Below are 16,163 nucleotides of genomic sequence, written 5' to 3'. Positions count from 1 at the left end.
TTAGTAATGGTGTAACTTTTTCATGTAGTACTATCATAATTACCATGTACATCCCCTGAGAGTACATATCAGGAATTTTATGAGGAGGAGGAAGGAATTAAGAAATTTTGGTAAAACAAAACCAAATCAAACAAGAAATTCCACAGACCCAGAAGTATATAATTCAAATGAAGTACATTGAAGTGATATTAATCATGAAGAATGGATGAAATATTGGCCAAGTATTATAGGTTGATTAACATAGAATTACATAATCCAGGGGAAAGTAAGTTTCTTGAATTTAATTAAAGAAGATAAAGAATCTCAGTATATTAAAATGAAAAGCCAAATGGCTAGTTTTCTGGCAACTTAATAGATATTAAAGGGATAAAAATCCTATGTTGTTATATAGCCAGTAAGTGAAATTCAAGATCAAGAACTACGATCTATGAGTTTCAATGCCGAAAAACTATCGGCGAAGGCAATTCGAAGAAAAGGTGGAGCAAGCTCCCTCACTATTCCTGATATTCTCTCATAATGTAAAACACAGCTCCTAGGAGATGTAATACTGTCATTACATTATGAGGAGAGGTCTCTACCCAGACCGGTTTCAACCTTTTTTGAGGTCTCATCAGTGAATAGGTAGACCTGGAAGATATCAAAGCTTAGTGAAAAGAACTTACATACCTTCACTATACGAATGCCATAAAGGTGTGCTTATATTTTGTAATTAAAATGAAAAGCCAAATGGCTCGTTTTCTGGCAACTTAATAGATATTAAAGGGATAAAAATCCTATGTTGTTATATAGCCAGTAAGTGAAATTCAAGATCGAGAACTACGATCTATGAGTTTCAATGCCAAAAAACGATCGGCGAAGGCAATTCGAAGCAAAGGTAGAGCAAGCTCCCTCTCTTCATAATGTAATGACAGTATTACATCTCCTAGGAGCTGTGTTTTACATTATGAGAGAATATCAGGAATAGTGAGGGATCTTGCTCCACCTTTGCTTCGAATTGCCTTCGCCGATAGTTTTTCGGCATTGAAACTCATAGATCGTAGTTCTCGATCTTGAATTTCACTTACTGGCTATATAACAACATAGGATTTTTATCCCTTTAATATCTATTAAGTTGCCAGAAAACTAGTCATTTGGCTTGTCATTTTAATTACAAAATATAAGTACACCTTTATGGCATTTGTATAGTGAAGGTATGTAAGTTCTTTTCACTAAGCTTTGATATCTTCCAGGTCTACCTACCCACTGATGAGACCTCAAAAAAGGTTGAAACCGGTCTGGGTAGTGACCTCTCATCATAATGTAATGACAGTATTACATCTCCTATGAGCTGTGTTTTACATTATGAGAGAATATCAGGAATAGTGAGGGAGCTTGCTCCACCTTTGCTTCGAATTGCCTTCGCCGATAGTTTTTTGGCATTGAAACTCATAGATCGTAGTTCTTGATCTTGAATTTCACTTACTGGCTATATAACAACATAGGATTTTTATCCCTTTAAGAATCTCAGTATATTTAGAATTTGATTCTAGTAATTTAAGTGAAATTTTTGAAAAGCACAAAAATGAAATTTGTAAATATAATGAATTGGGATATTATGTAAATTCCCAATGGTATCTAGCATCAAATGATTCCAAAACTACTCATTCAAAAATTGTAGATAATGAGTCATCACCTGATGATTAGAAAGAACCTTCTTATAATTTTAAATCTAATCATAAGCATGAAAAGAATTGTGAGTTTTGTTAGGTATAAGTTAAATATTTAAGACCAATTTTTTTAATTAAAAAAATATCGAGAGAAAGATGAAACCAGTGTAAAAATAATCATAATTTCTGCTATCACGAACTTCTTGCTTGCCTTAGTTGAAAAAGTGCTCGCTAAGGAGATTGGCAGCTGCCAAACAGTGCATTTAGAACTAGGATAATGAAAAAAAATGAGAGAGAGAATGGAAGTTTGAGAATGCATATCAGCAACTTTTGTTTTAGAAAGCTTTTGAAAAACTTGACAGTCTGAATGTATTAATGGGCAAGTCCAAAAAGGAATTTTTTTCGAGGTCCTATCATGGATACATTGATATTGTAAACAAATGAGCAGTAACAAAATCATTACATTTGAGAAAATTCCCATCTATCTATTCTCTCAAATCCTTTTAGCAACTTATTTGCTTCTGTCATATCTCCTCTCTTCCACCTATTAATTAGTCTTTATAACCTACAACCTTCCTAGAAGATCCTAGAGAGGGTTCTTGATGGAAGACCGAGGAAGGAGGTGGAGATTGCAAAAGAGCAATTTTGCTTCATGCCTGATCGATCAACGGCAGATGCTTTCTTTGGGTTACGACAGATGATGGAAAAGTTTCGAGAGAAGCAACAGGAGCTACACCTGGTTTTTATTGATCTGGAGAAAGTGTATGATAGAGTGCCAAGGCAAGAAATCTGGAGGTGTTTGAGGGAGAAGAAGGTACCAGAGAAATATGTCAGGTTGGTATAGGAGATGTATAGAAATGTGAAGACAAGAGTTCAAACCTGCCTGGGAGAGACAGAAAGTTTTTCAGTGACAGTTGGCTTGCATCAAGGGTCAGCATTAAGTCCGTTCCTGTTTAGTATTGTGATGACGGTGGTGATGGAGGAGGTGAGAGAAGATGCACCTTGGACTATGTTGTATGCAGATGACATCGTGCTTTGTGCAGAATCAAGAGAAGAAGTGGCAGATAAACTGGAAAGTTGGAGGAAAGTACTGGAAGAGAGAGGTATGAGACTGAGCAGAAGTAAGAAAGAGTATATGTGTTGCAATGTGGATGGCAACCAGGAGACAAATCTAGAGCTGGAAGGAGATGTCATCAGGAAGGTCAGTGACTTTAGATACTTAGTTTCAACAATGAAAGAGGATGGTGAGGCTGAGAAGGAAGTGGGATGCAGGATGGAAGAACTTGAGAGAGATGGCCGGAGTGCTATGCGATAAGAGGATGCCGATCAATCTAAAAGGCAAAATCTACAGGACAGTAATGAGACCAGCTATGACGTATGCTACGGATACTGTGCCCGTGAGGAAAAATTAGCGTTCATTAAAAAAAAACATTCATTAGCAGAGATGGGAATGTTTAGGTGGATGTGTGGTGTGACTAGAAAAGATCGTCTGAGAAATGACTATGTAAGGGAACGGTGAAAGTTACGAACTTAGGAGCAAAGATACAGGAGGTGAAATTGAGATGGTTTGGTCATGTGATGAGGAGGGAGGGAGGAAGAGTATGTGGGAAGAAAGGTCATGCAGATGGATGTGCAGGGGAGGAGGAAACGCGGACGGCCAAAGAAGAGATGGAGGGAGATGGTAGAGGAGGACTTGAGAGGGAAGAACTTGGATGTGGCTACAGCCCAAGACAGGAGGTTGTGGAGGAGACTCACCACAAACAGTGACCCTACTTAAGTGGGAAAAGCTGCAGAAGAAGAAGATAACCTACAACCGTTGAGGTGAAAATGGAAAAAGGATATTCCATAAACCTGGAGTAGTATAGGGATGTAAAAGAGCCTGATAATAGGGATTAAAAAAAAAAAAAAAAAAAAAAAAAAAAAAAAAAAAAAAGATGGATAGATAGTAGAGGCAGAAAAAAAAAGTCCTGAGATCCTTTGTATTGTAATGGAATCAAAGACAATTTTTTTCCCTTTTTATAAACAAATGAGCAGTAACAAAATCATTACATTTTGTTACTGCTCATTTAGCTCATATAGCTAAATGAGCAGTAACAAAATATAGCTAAATGACCAAAATCAAGAGACACCCTGTTACTCAAATTGTTACACTTGGTGCCATTAACTGCCTTGGGTTGGCCTTCACTGCTTGGAGAATGCTTTCCAGTCATCCTTGTAGTTGAGAAGCATAGAACCACAGTGAGCTAAGAGGATGGAACAGTGAGAAACTTCTCATGATAGGAATAGGCAGAAATCTATCTCCCCATGATAAATATCACACACTGGCCACCAACTTTTATTTAATACCATGCTGGACCTCATTTAGCCTGAATTATAGCACATATGTGGTTTGGCATAAATTCCACAAGGTGTTAGATTGCATCTACAACATACCAGGTGTTCACCAGACATCCTCTAACTAGCTTAGATTTAACGGAAGAGGACTTTGCTCCTGGATCTGTTTTTCTGAAATGTCCCATACGTTCTCAATGGAGTTCAGATCTGGAAGATGTTCAGATGTTTAAATATTCCTTCCTTCAGCTTCCGTTTTATAATTTTCTGCATTAGATTCTCCTTTGGTTGTATCTTCTGATAGAGCTCTTCATTTGTGACTTTCCCACCCATCCTATTCTTAGAATCTTCCTGTAACTTTCAAATGCCAAAATTCTTTTTCTTGATTCCTTATTTATTACCCACGTTTCAGATCCATACAGTACACTGCTAAAGATGCATGTTTCCATACTCTTAGTTTTGTTTTCAGGCTGATCACTTTACTTTTCCAGATGTTATCCATGGCCTTCAGATTTGTTCTTCCCTTTGCAATCCTGATCTTTATTTCTTTTTTACAGTCCAAATCATGTCATTTTACTTCCCAAATATGTGAATTGTTCTACATTTTCTATATCAGTTCCATTCACTTGTATCTTTGTTTTATGTTCTTCTCACCAAATACAATTGTTTCATTTTTTCCAAGTTCATAACAAGTCCAAATCTCTTCTCTTCCTCATTTAGCAGTTTCAATGTTTTTTGTAGTTCGCTTTTGTCTTCTTCAATAATAACAATGTCATCTGCAAATCTCAGATTGTTAATTCTCATCCCACACTGATATTCCTTTTGCATCTTCCTTCATTTTATCTATTACTCTTTCTAAATGTGCGATGAAAATGTTTGGTGATATTTGGTCCCCCCCCCCCGTTCCTTGTCTAGTACCTCTGCTTGTTTTAAACCATTTCCCCAAATCATCACCTATTCTAACTGCTGTTCCTGCATTCTTATAAACATCTTTTAATATAGCTGTTAGTTTTCTGTCAATTCCATTGGATTCTAGCACTGCTAACATCACTTTCTGGTCGATACTGTCAAATGCCTTCTGAAAATCAACAAAGCAAGTACCTAGGCTGTTCAATAAGTAATAAGACTATATTTATACAGAAAACAGATTACCTTTAATCATCATCATTTACATGGTCTTTTTCGAAGTAATTACCATGAGAAGCGATGCATTTGTCCCAACGTTGCGTCCACTTCTTAAACACGTGTGAAAGTCCGTTTTTTGAGAGTTCTTTCAAAACTGCCTCTGCAGCTTTTACACATGCTTTGTTGCTTTCGAAATGGTGCCTCTTAGTGGTTTCTTTAACTGAGGAAACAGCCAGAAATCGCACGGTGCAAGATCAGGACTGTATGGAGGGTGTGGTAGGATATCTATGTTGTTCTTCTGCAAAACGTCCACTACACAACCAGCAATATGTGGCCTTGCATTATCGTGATGCAATAAGAAGCCATTCTTCAGCAATGGACGCTTCCTTTTGACATGCTGTACCATTGTCCGTAAAACATCCGCATAGTATGAGCCGTTTACAGTATTCCTGGGTTCTACAGCATGTTGGTAAACAATGCCCCTTTGTAGAAAAACATTATGGTCATAACTTTACCAGCCGATTTTACAGTTTTTGCTTTCTTGTGGGGGGGGGTAGGCGAAGACGAATGCTTCCATTCACTGCTTTTTTGTTTCATTGTAGGGTCATAGTGATACAACCAACCAAGCTTCATCTGCTGTAATGATGCATTTTAAGAAGTTGTCGCCTTCTTTATCCAGTCTTTCTTTCCATTCTATGCACACATCCACTCGATGCTGCATTTGCTCCGGTGTCAAGAGTTTGGGAATCCATCGGGCACAAACACGTTTCAGTCCCAAATGTTCAGCCATGATTGAGTGAACACTTCCCACAGAAATATTCAGAACAGCATGCAGCTGGCGTACTGTAATTCTGCAATCCTCCTTGATGATAATCGCTGCTGTGTTGATCATTGTCTCTGTGATGGACATTGAAGGTCTTCCGTCACGTTCAAGATCTTCCACATTTTACCTTCCTTCCTTAAAAGTTTTATGCCAGCGAAAAACACTTGCCCTCAACATTGCTTCATCGTGGAAAGCTTCTCATATCATGTTAAAAGTGTCTGATGCCGATTTTTGCAAATGCACACAAAATTTAATCGCATTACGCTGTTCCAAGGGTGCTTCCATTTCGACGACTGGTCGCGGCTCGTAGGCACGGCGAAACAAGCTTGCGTTTAGTCACGTGACACTCTGGCACATGCCCGTATACGCCATCTATCAACCTCTTTTGTTAATACAGACAGCAAAATTTCTTTATTCCACAGAAATTAATATTGCGATGAGTGGTTTCGCGACAGTAAAATTAGTCATTACTTATTGAACAGCCCTCGTATATATGTTTTTGTTTTTTCTCCTAGCTTTTTCTGCTATTAACTGCATTGTCAAAATCTGTTGAATTGTAGTTCTGTCTTTCCTAAATCCTGCTTGCTTGTCTGCAAGGTATGTTTCCAATTGTGCTCTCGATCTTTCTGTCAGCAATTGTTCTGTAATTTTTACATTCTAGTTTATTTCCTTTCTTGTATAATGTCACTGATTAATTTCACTCACTCCCCTGCCATTTTCCCATCTTTCCATACCATATTACATAGTTAGTGCATTTCTGTAACCATACTTTCGCCACCATATTTAATCATTTCTCCAGTGATGTTATCATTACCAGGTCTCAGGTTGTGTTTTAGCCATCCTATTGCTTTTTCTACCTCTCCTCTTAAAATGTCCATATCATACTCATGACATGGTGATGATATCTGCTTCAATTCTTCAGTCAGTTTCCCATCGCTATCTAAATCTAGTTTTTCTTCATACAACTCACTACAGCAGGGGTCTTCACCCTTGCAGACAGTGCAGGCTACATTAAAAATTTCACTGAAGCCCGTGAGCCACTAAGCTATACTGCTGTATTTAGAATTGTAAGATGCTTTCCAGATTCGCAAGGAACACCGTGCATTTGATAATTGACATAAAATCCTATAAAAATAAACTCAGCTTTAAAAGCGTAGGTAGGAGACTGGTTCATGATAAGTAAATACAATCAATACTTGATAAAAGATAATTTAATGAAGAAAACATTCATTTTTACAATGTCAATGGGAAACTTGGCAGTGCTTTTCCTTGACCAGCTTGTCGATGTTGGCATCAATGTTGGAAGTTGCTATGTGCAGAGTATTCTTGAGATGTTGGTCCGTAATCTGAGTTCTTGTTTTGGACTTCACATGCTTCATTCTGGAGAACTGCTCACATAAGTATGTGCATCCTTTAGTTGATCTTTGGATTGTAGCCATGTATTTAGGTCATTTATATGCAATGAGATGTCAGTCACAAAGGCATGGTCTGTCATCCACTTCAGATCATTGAATTCTGCAATCAGATTCCCCTTGGTTTGCATAAACTGCTGTATTTCGCTCCTTAAGTCAAAGACTCATTTAAGAACCTTCCATCTGCTCTCAACCAACGCATATCACTATAATAAACCACATCACTGTGATCCGCTTCGCACTCTTGGGTCAAAAACTCTTGAAATTGACGATGATTCAATCCTCTTGCCCTAATAATGTTGATGACAGTCACAATAACTTTCATGACATTCTCGAATCCAATAGTCTGATGGATTAAACAGTGGTAATGGATGAAATCTTTTCCTTCTAGTTCTGGTTCTTTCTGTAGCAGTGCAGCAAACCCTTTGTTCTTTCACACCATAGTAGTGGTACCACACCCTCAAGGTTGGTTAAGCTGCGGTCGAAACGCTGGAGCGTTTTCTTGGTCGCTTCAAGAATATCAGTGCCTTTTTGTCGTTCCATTCATAGGTACGAATGCTAGCAGTTCTTCTGTCACGGTGAATTGTTGATCAATGCCATGAACAAAGATAGCCAGTTGTACTATATCCTTCACATCTGTGCTCTCATCTAAAGCAAGTGAATGTGACGTAAATTCAGACGACTGTTTTTGTAAAGTTCTTTCAATGTCATTGGTAAGTTCTTTGACACGTCGTGCTACAGTTACCCCAGACAAACTCGGTTTTTTAAACACTTCCTTCTTATTTGGGCACAGAATATCCCCAGAAGCGATGAGACACTCTTTCATAAACTCACCATCCAAGAAGGCTTTTGATTTTTTAGCAGTTTTTTCAGCTATTACATAACTTACTTGGTTGCATGCTTCACTCTCTTCCCTCTGCCTTTTAAATGTACCCTGCTAGCATTTTAAATCAATTTTCAGATGGTTCACTTTGTCCACACGAAGCCACCCTTGAAGGTGATCGAAATTGGACTCATGCTTTGTCTCATAGTGTCATTTTATATTGTATTCTTTTCATACTGACTCTGACTCATGACAAATTAAACACACTGGCTTTTTGTCGATCGGCACAAAAAAGTACGAATTGGTCCACTTTTCATTAAAAACCTAACAAGAATCACTTGGTTTATGCTTTTTACTCGTAGGCGGCATGGTGACGGGAGGTGAACTCAAAAAATGATCCAAAATGGCCGTGTAATGGTTATTAAACACTGAATATGTCTCACACTAATAAAAAAAAAGTCTGGCAATATAAAACCACAATAGGCTATTGGCAGACACGACGAACCTGCGTGCACTTATACACTAATATCACACTGTCATGACTGACTGACTGACTGTGGATGAAATCCTCTTGTATTTATATGAAAATAATGAAGTATCGAGAGCCTTCGAGATGTATCTAGAAGGCACTAGACAGCGCACTCAAATGAAGTACTGCTTCAGCCATCTACCTCCGACATTAGTACTAGTACTTAAGTACCACTTGGTGCTTGTAGATAGCTAAAGAAGCATGTCTATTTAATATTTATTTTTATAGGATTTTATGTAAACTCTCAAATGCACAGCGTTCCTTGTGAATCTGGAAAGCATCTTACAATTCTAAATACCACAGTATAGCTTAGTGGCCCATGGGCTTCGTTGAAATTATTTTTTATTTAATCATGTTTTAATGTTAAGTAGTTATTTTTCAAAATGATTGGTGGGCCTCGGCAAAGAGCTCTGCTGGCCATGCATTGAAGACCCCTGCACTACAGTATCTTGTCCACTGCTATACAATTTTATCTTTCCTCATCAATACTTTGCCTTTTTCATTTTTAATCATTATCTGTTTTGGTTGCCACCTTCTATTAATGGTTCTAATCATTTTGTACGCCTCCCTAGTTTTATGTTCTCTATTATCGCATTGGGCTTCTAACCATTTCATCTTATCCATTCTGACTGATTTTTTCACCTCATTACACTTTCTTCTATATTGCTCCTCTATTTGTTCTGATGTATCCCTTCTTATCTTCAACATTCTTTTCTGCTGTACTAATTTGTGTTTCTTGTCTAATCCATTTCTTCTTGTTCTTCTCTTCTTCTGGCACTGTTTCTTCAACTGCATCTTCTATTGCCTTCATTACACTTTTCATTCTTAGATTCAAATTTTTTCTTTGTCCACACTTTTAAGGTTTCTCTTCAAACACTGTTCTGTACCTTCTTCCTATTTCTGCTTCACTTATTCATGCTGTATCTCTTCGTTTCTGATGATGAGGTTTATATTTTCTTTTTAATTTCAATTTGATGTTTGCAATCACTAAACTATGATCCGAGTCTATATCCACTCCTTGAAAATTCGACACTGCTGTGCCGATGTTGTCCATATCATATTCATATTGATCATGTTCTTGGTTTTCCCATCATTTGGTTGCCACATCCATTTTCTACATTCCTTTTGTTGGAATCTTATGTTGTAGATCATCATCTCGTGATCCACAGCAAATTCTAACATTTTTTTGACTAATTTCTTTCTCCGAAATCATATTTTCCCATGACGTTTTCCCAACCATCATTATCTATTCTGACTTTGGCATTCCAGTCTCCTTCAGTAATTAGCATCCTGCTTTGGTATTGTTTATATTGTCTCTGTCTGATCTTTGTAAAATAAGTCAATATTCTCATCTGTGCTATCAGATGTGGGTGCATATATCTGGACTATTGATATATTAAATGGTTTTGCTTGAAATCTTGCTACTGTGATTCATTCATTGACTGGTTTGTATCCTAACAGTGCCTCTCTAGCTCTTTTGTTAAGAAGGAAGCCAACTCCTGCTTTGTGCTTGGTGTCATGCCCTGATCATTTGACTTCTCATCCATTTATCTTTCCTGATGATGTCCATTGTATCTCCACTAGTCCTAATACATCACACCGATATCTGTTCATTTCCTCACAAAGTAGTTCTAGTTTTCCTGACATCCAAAGTATCTGTACATTCCATGTTCCTACTGATAGTAGGAATGTTCTGTTGGTTTCTTTTCGATCCAACCCCGATCGCTCGATTGGTATTTCAGACCTTGTTCATCCAGGCGACGTCCGAACTGGCATGTTTTGGCTGTTGATCGTATAGGCATCAGATAATAATCATGTTTTTTTCTTTATGGTCAGAGCATCGACACTCATCTGACTGACCCTCCTCCTCTATCCAGGCTTGGGACTGGGATGAGATCCTTAAGGATCCCATAGTGGAGTTGGAGACAACGTGTCAGCCATTATATGTAACTTCTCACTAGCCATTTTACATGGAGTGCCCATGCTCGTCGGAGAGTTTGATGGTGATTGACAGCTGACAGAGAGAGAGAAAGAGTTCGGTATCGAAGTAACAAGAAAAAACAAGAGAGAGTTAATGGAAGTTTAAGAATGCAGACCAGAGAAATTTTGTTCTTATGAAGTTTATTTAGTTTTATGAGATAGTCGGAAGAATATTAATAGTAGATTCTGAAAATTAATAGTAAAACTGTGAGTCTTTAAACCGGAGGAATTGAGACTGTCAACAAGTAATTAGTAAATAAAAGAAGATATTGCAGTCGATGTTCTAAAGCATCGGTTCCCAACCGGTGGTTGTGTACCCCCAGGGGTACATGAAAAATAATCAGTAATGGTGGAAAAAACTAATTTCTACTATTTTACATTAAGATAGGCACTGAACAAAAGTGTCAGTATTTAAAAACAGCTATTTTAAAAACAAGGGGTACAGTTTATAGAATCATCATCAAATTCCTGGCATTTACCCTCAAGGAGCGTACAGGATATGATAGTACTACATGGAAAATTTGCATCATTACTAACTTCCTATCAACAATTTTCCTCTCAATCAATCTATTACTAGTCAAGGCTTAAACATTGTCAGATCTTATATTTCTATCTTCTAAGGCACTTTTTACCATATCAATCCACCCATATCTTGGTCTTTTTCCTGCCAACCTGGCAAAGAACACTTGCTTTGCTAATCTTTTCTCTCTCGTCACTCTTTAAGTGACCATACCACCGGAGATTAGCTCTGCTAACACATTCCTCAATTTATAGAAATGGGTTTAAATGGGGTACAGAAGTGGGAAAAGGTTGGGAACCACTGTTCTAAAGGAATGTTCGAGGAAATGCTGATTGGAAACTTTCATCTGTCTTAAGGAAACTGGATATATTTGTTATTTCTACTGGAAAGGGCAACGGAATTAGCTCAACTTAGATATGTTGTTTTTGAAGTAGTAGAAGAAACTTTTTTCTCTGGTACAAAAATGAGTAAATTGTACATCAAACTGAACTGCAAGAGGTAATGGTATTTATACTTCAGTGAGGAATAATATTGTATACTACTTAAAGGGTGGTAAGAAAGGATCCTGTGGAAAAGAAGAAGAAAATGTTTATATTTTCAGAAAAGGCCCTAACAAAGAAACTGACTATGAACATTTTTGTTGTTGTGAAAACAAGGTTTCTGGTAGACATGATTAAGTATATGTTAAACAATCAAGTAATGGAATAAGTCAGAGAATGGGTGATTTTAATATTTTTGGATAAGAAAATCTCTAGAGTGTAGATTTATTTTAGAAAGCCTTGGATCCAGTATTTTGTAGTTATGTAATTTTATTTAAAGTGTATATTGTTTTTGTTTTATTAAATGTGTATATTTTTGTATTTCGTCTTGAGTCACTGATTTTCTGAATTCTAAAAGAAACAGTTACAAGTCATGCACCAATTAGAATTGAACCCTTGTGTAAATAATAATAAACACTTGGAATATAAAAATATCTTTATAGAGTTAATCTCATATACTAATGGAGATTAATAATCATCTCTAAACAGATATGAACAGGATAGCGTATTCATGTTCTGAGAGTCATAATTTTCCACAGTACTATTGTCTTCAAACAGATGTTCATAGTACAGTAAAATGATGTGGTAATTGGGAGGATACTAGAGCCCAGATAATTGAAAAACACAGCTAATCCAAATTGTTTTATTAGATTAAATACATAAAAAAACCTATAGAAACATAAGATAAACATTCTTCTAGTATGTAAATACAAAACTGAACATTTTTAAACTTATTTAGATAGAAAGTCTTATTTTTATCATCATTTTTTGTCTTATTTTTCTTATACATCCACAAATAATGCAACGTTATAAAATACACAGTGTAATGACTTGTTATTTATGAATCCACCTGCATAGAGAATTAAAAAAAAATGAAATTTGTATGTACACCAGAGGACCCCATGGATAATTGAGCCCCCGATAATCAGCGTTTTACTGTAATTCTAAAAGTAGTCAGTGGTATCTTGTGTTGTGGACATGCCTTTTCCATCTTTCACACAGATTTGGATGAGAGTCCTTCCTTTGTGGAATTTGTAAACTGTCTATTGAAGAATGCAACCGAAGAGATATCTACTAAGTGCTGTTGTATTTTTATTTTAAAAGTCCTTTCTTCTACTTGTTTCTTCCTTTCCGCTTCTGTCTCTGTGTTGATGTTTTTGTTGTCACTACCTTCTATACTGTTGCATTGGTTTGCTATGAACCAACTTCTCTTTTTATACAGGTCTTTTAACTTTTTCTTTTTTGCATTTTCCTTATCCCATTCAGTCATATTCTGTTTTACTGCTTCTTCGAATTTCACCCATATATCCAAGTTCCAGATAACATCCTAAATTGATGAGAAACTTAGCAGAAATCTCCATGAGTGCTAGAACTGATCTCTACTTGTTTTGTGGAATTTAAGAACTGGATTATGATCTGACACACTGACATGAAGATGTTTCATCTGAATTACTTTATGAGAGAAGAGTAGTTCGCGGGGAGTTCTGCTCTCACTCCTGGGTAGTAGCAGTCAGAGATGGCGCATAGTAATTGAAAAGGTTGCGAGTCTCAAGCCCTGTGATGAAAGAATAGACGTTTTACACAGATAGTAGGCAACTCATGGGAAAGCTCAGCGACTCGGTAGCGTGCTACGCGAATGCAGAATCACCATTCACCAAGAATGCTCTTGACCTCGATATACTAGCAACGTGTGGACCAACCAACGATCGCAGGAATCCCAGCCGTAAAACCGACTGAAAGGAAAAGAAAAAGAATCAGAAATCGAAGGGACAAGTATAAAGGATATCAAGTACGGTATTGTAACCTTTTTGTCAAGTAATGTGTGTGAGGAAGAGAAATTAACTGTAATTTAAGAATTAAGGACTGTGATTAGAATAAGACAGGACTATAGTGCTTTCATAACAGTTAGACAAAAGGAAAAGGAATGTTCTTTACATGTGCTGATTGATAATTATGTTTTAAGAAGTATTGGAGTGTCTTTATTTGAGTAATTTAGTGAAAGTCTGAAGTTTAATTTTTGTTTTATGATCTAAGAATGCTAGATTATGATTCTTTTTGAGAAGAATCATTTTAAACAAATATGATATTCATATTTGTTTAAAATGTAAGTTATTTTGTTTAACATTCTAATGGTAATGATTGATTATTCTTTGCACTGTATGACAACAAATATGATGAATAAACCTTTTGCTATTTTTAATTTGATTGCCTGTGTCTAAGAATCCAATGCACCACTCATAAATTATTTGAATCTAAGCTGGAGGGAATAAACGATAGTTAAAGTCATGACTGCAAACAAAGGTCAGTAGTGGGTACATCTGCAAGTTCACTTCTTGATTGGGAAACTTTTTCTTAATCTAAAGGTTCTGGGTGGTGCAGCAATAAAAAACAAATTTTCCCAGAACTTTAAGAGAGGCAAATTTCAGAGGCTTTGTCACCTAGGAATTGGCTCGACCTTGAGGCAATTCCTTTGTGTGTTCTCAATAGTACCACGTGACATCCAAGGAGAGGTATACTATACAACATATAGATATGTAGTAAGAGGATTAGGACATAATATAAATGGCATTGCCGGCTGGATGTGAATTGTGCAATTAAATCAAAATCTTAGACAGTTCACAGTGAGTATGTTTCGGATTCTGACCAGGAAATTAAAGAGCAAAGATTAAATTTGAGTAATTAAGAATAAGTTTAGTATAGTATAGTGTAAACTTAGATACAAGCATGTCCACTCCTACTAGTAGCTCAGGAATGAACGATACTGAGTTTTTTAGATGCATTAACTCACAACAGGTATTCCCTCAATTCTTGGGGGAAGAAATGGATGACGTCATAGCATTTTTTTTGTTATATTGAAGAGCTAAGAAAGGCTGGAAGATGGACAGACTTTCAGTTACTGGTCGGCCAGAACCTTCCTATACTCCTCTCCAATTCTAAAAGAGACCCTGGAGTATTCTAAGTTTAAGGAGGTCCTAATATCTCAATTCTCAAAATTGAGAAGTTTGGGGCCTAACTTATGGAAGCTCCAGAGATGTGCTCAGAAGGACATGGAGAGTGTTTCTGACTTTTGGAATAGATTGCTTACTGTGGCAAGTACCTTGAATGTCTCCAGTGAGGAAAGACCCCATTTGGACTGGACTGTCTTCCAGCAATTCAGACAAGGAGTAAGACAGGAGTTAAGGGAGACAGCATTCAACAAAGGAGTATCAAATCTGGATCAGTGCTACAATGCTGTCAAGGAAAGGGAGCAGATGCTTGGGGACATCCATCCTGCAACTGCTACCAGTTTTGTTAACTTTGTTGAGGAAGATCGCAACCCAATAAGACAACATGAACAGGAGAAAGAATGTAAGGAGAAAAAGGAAAGATCCAAGATTAAAAGGGGTAATGAGGGTAATGGTGTTGAAACAATCAATAAGTTAACAGAAACCTTACCTGAAACATGCAATATCAGGATCTATAGTTAAGCAGGAAGTAGAACGTCTCCAGCAACTTGTCATGGAATGATTAGACGTGGTTATGAAGCAACTGGAAACAATATCTATGAAGACCCCAGAGCCGACTAGTAACATGATTGAAGATACCACTAGGCTAATTCACGAAATAGTTGAGATATTATAAAGGCCCCTTCTTGACCGACTGGATATCGTCATGCAAAAACTGCCAGTGGCAACCTCCCAGGAAATGACTGAACATCCATCAGATTTTAGAACTAGTGATCAAAGTGATAGGAGAGAGCCACCCAGATGTTACAATTGTGACAAGGTCGGGCATCTTGCCCGCAATTGTTTCAGCAGTAAGAAGCATTCTAATAGGAATTACAATGGGGAGCCTAGATCTCATATATATGCAAATAGAACTTGGAGCAGAGGGCAAAGAGAAAATGGGCAATCCTATGGAATGATGGTAAAAGGTAGTGTCTATGGAAGGTATTGTAATGCTTTAATGAACACTGGGTCTCAGACCTCCATCATTTCAGGGGATTATTTTAGATTGTTGGAGCTCTATGTAAAAGGAAAGATTACGTATCTCAAGAACTCCGTGAGAATATCCGGAGTTATAGCCTCCACAACTCACGTGACCAAGTCAGTGAATCTAAAGGTGTACTTACCTGAGTTCAAGCTGTGTGTTTGGCATGAGTTTCTGATTTTGTCCAGAACTTCTCTCCCACACATAAAGCTGATTCTAGGGAATGATTTTCTGACAACATATAACTTTGAGTGTAATTATGCAGGGAGGGAGATATGTCTTCTTGGAAGAAGGCAAGGACTTATTCTGATCTAAGTCTCAAAGACGAAATAACGTCTTTTGATAGATCTGACGATAACTCAATATGTTACAAAATGAACATAGAGGAGGCCCTTTTGTCAAAAGAGATGGGTCATCCAACAGACAATGTTTCACTAATCGGAGGGACATCAGACAGTATTGTTGA

At 37.2% G+C, this 16,163-nt stretch overlaps 2 protein-coding genes across 2 annotated transcripts in view; one reads left to right on the top strand and one right to left on the bottom strand.

The window, feature by feature from the left end:
- The window catches only part of LOC150108712 (mitochondrial mRNA pseudouridine synthase RPUSD3-like), a 216,560-nt gene that overhangs the window by 137,758 nt on the left and 62,639 nt on the right, over positions 1-16,163 (top strand). The gene's annotated exons all lie outside the window — the stretch shown is intronic.
- Positions 12,537-16,163, bottom strand: part of LOC150108711 (uncharacterized) — a 374,396-nt gene continuing 370,769 nt past the window's right edge. Inside the window, exon 9 of the transcript XR_016548148.1 lies at positions 12,537-13,461. The gene's annotated coding sequence lies outside the window, so the exon portion shown is untranslated. The remainder of the gene's footprint in view (positions 13,462-16,163) is intronic.

Source organism: Typopeltis vanoorti, chromosome 3 (assembly GCF_054136105.1).
Source record: "Typopeltis vanoorti isolate ZY-2024b chromosome 3, IOZ_Tvanoo_1.0, whole genome shotgun sequence".
NCBI lineage: Eukaryota > Metazoa > Arthropoda > Arachnida > Uropygi > Thelyphonidae > Typopeltis > Typopeltis vanoorti.
Note: the sequence above shows the minus strand (reverse complement) of the source record. Positions and strands in the feature narration are given on the sequence as shown.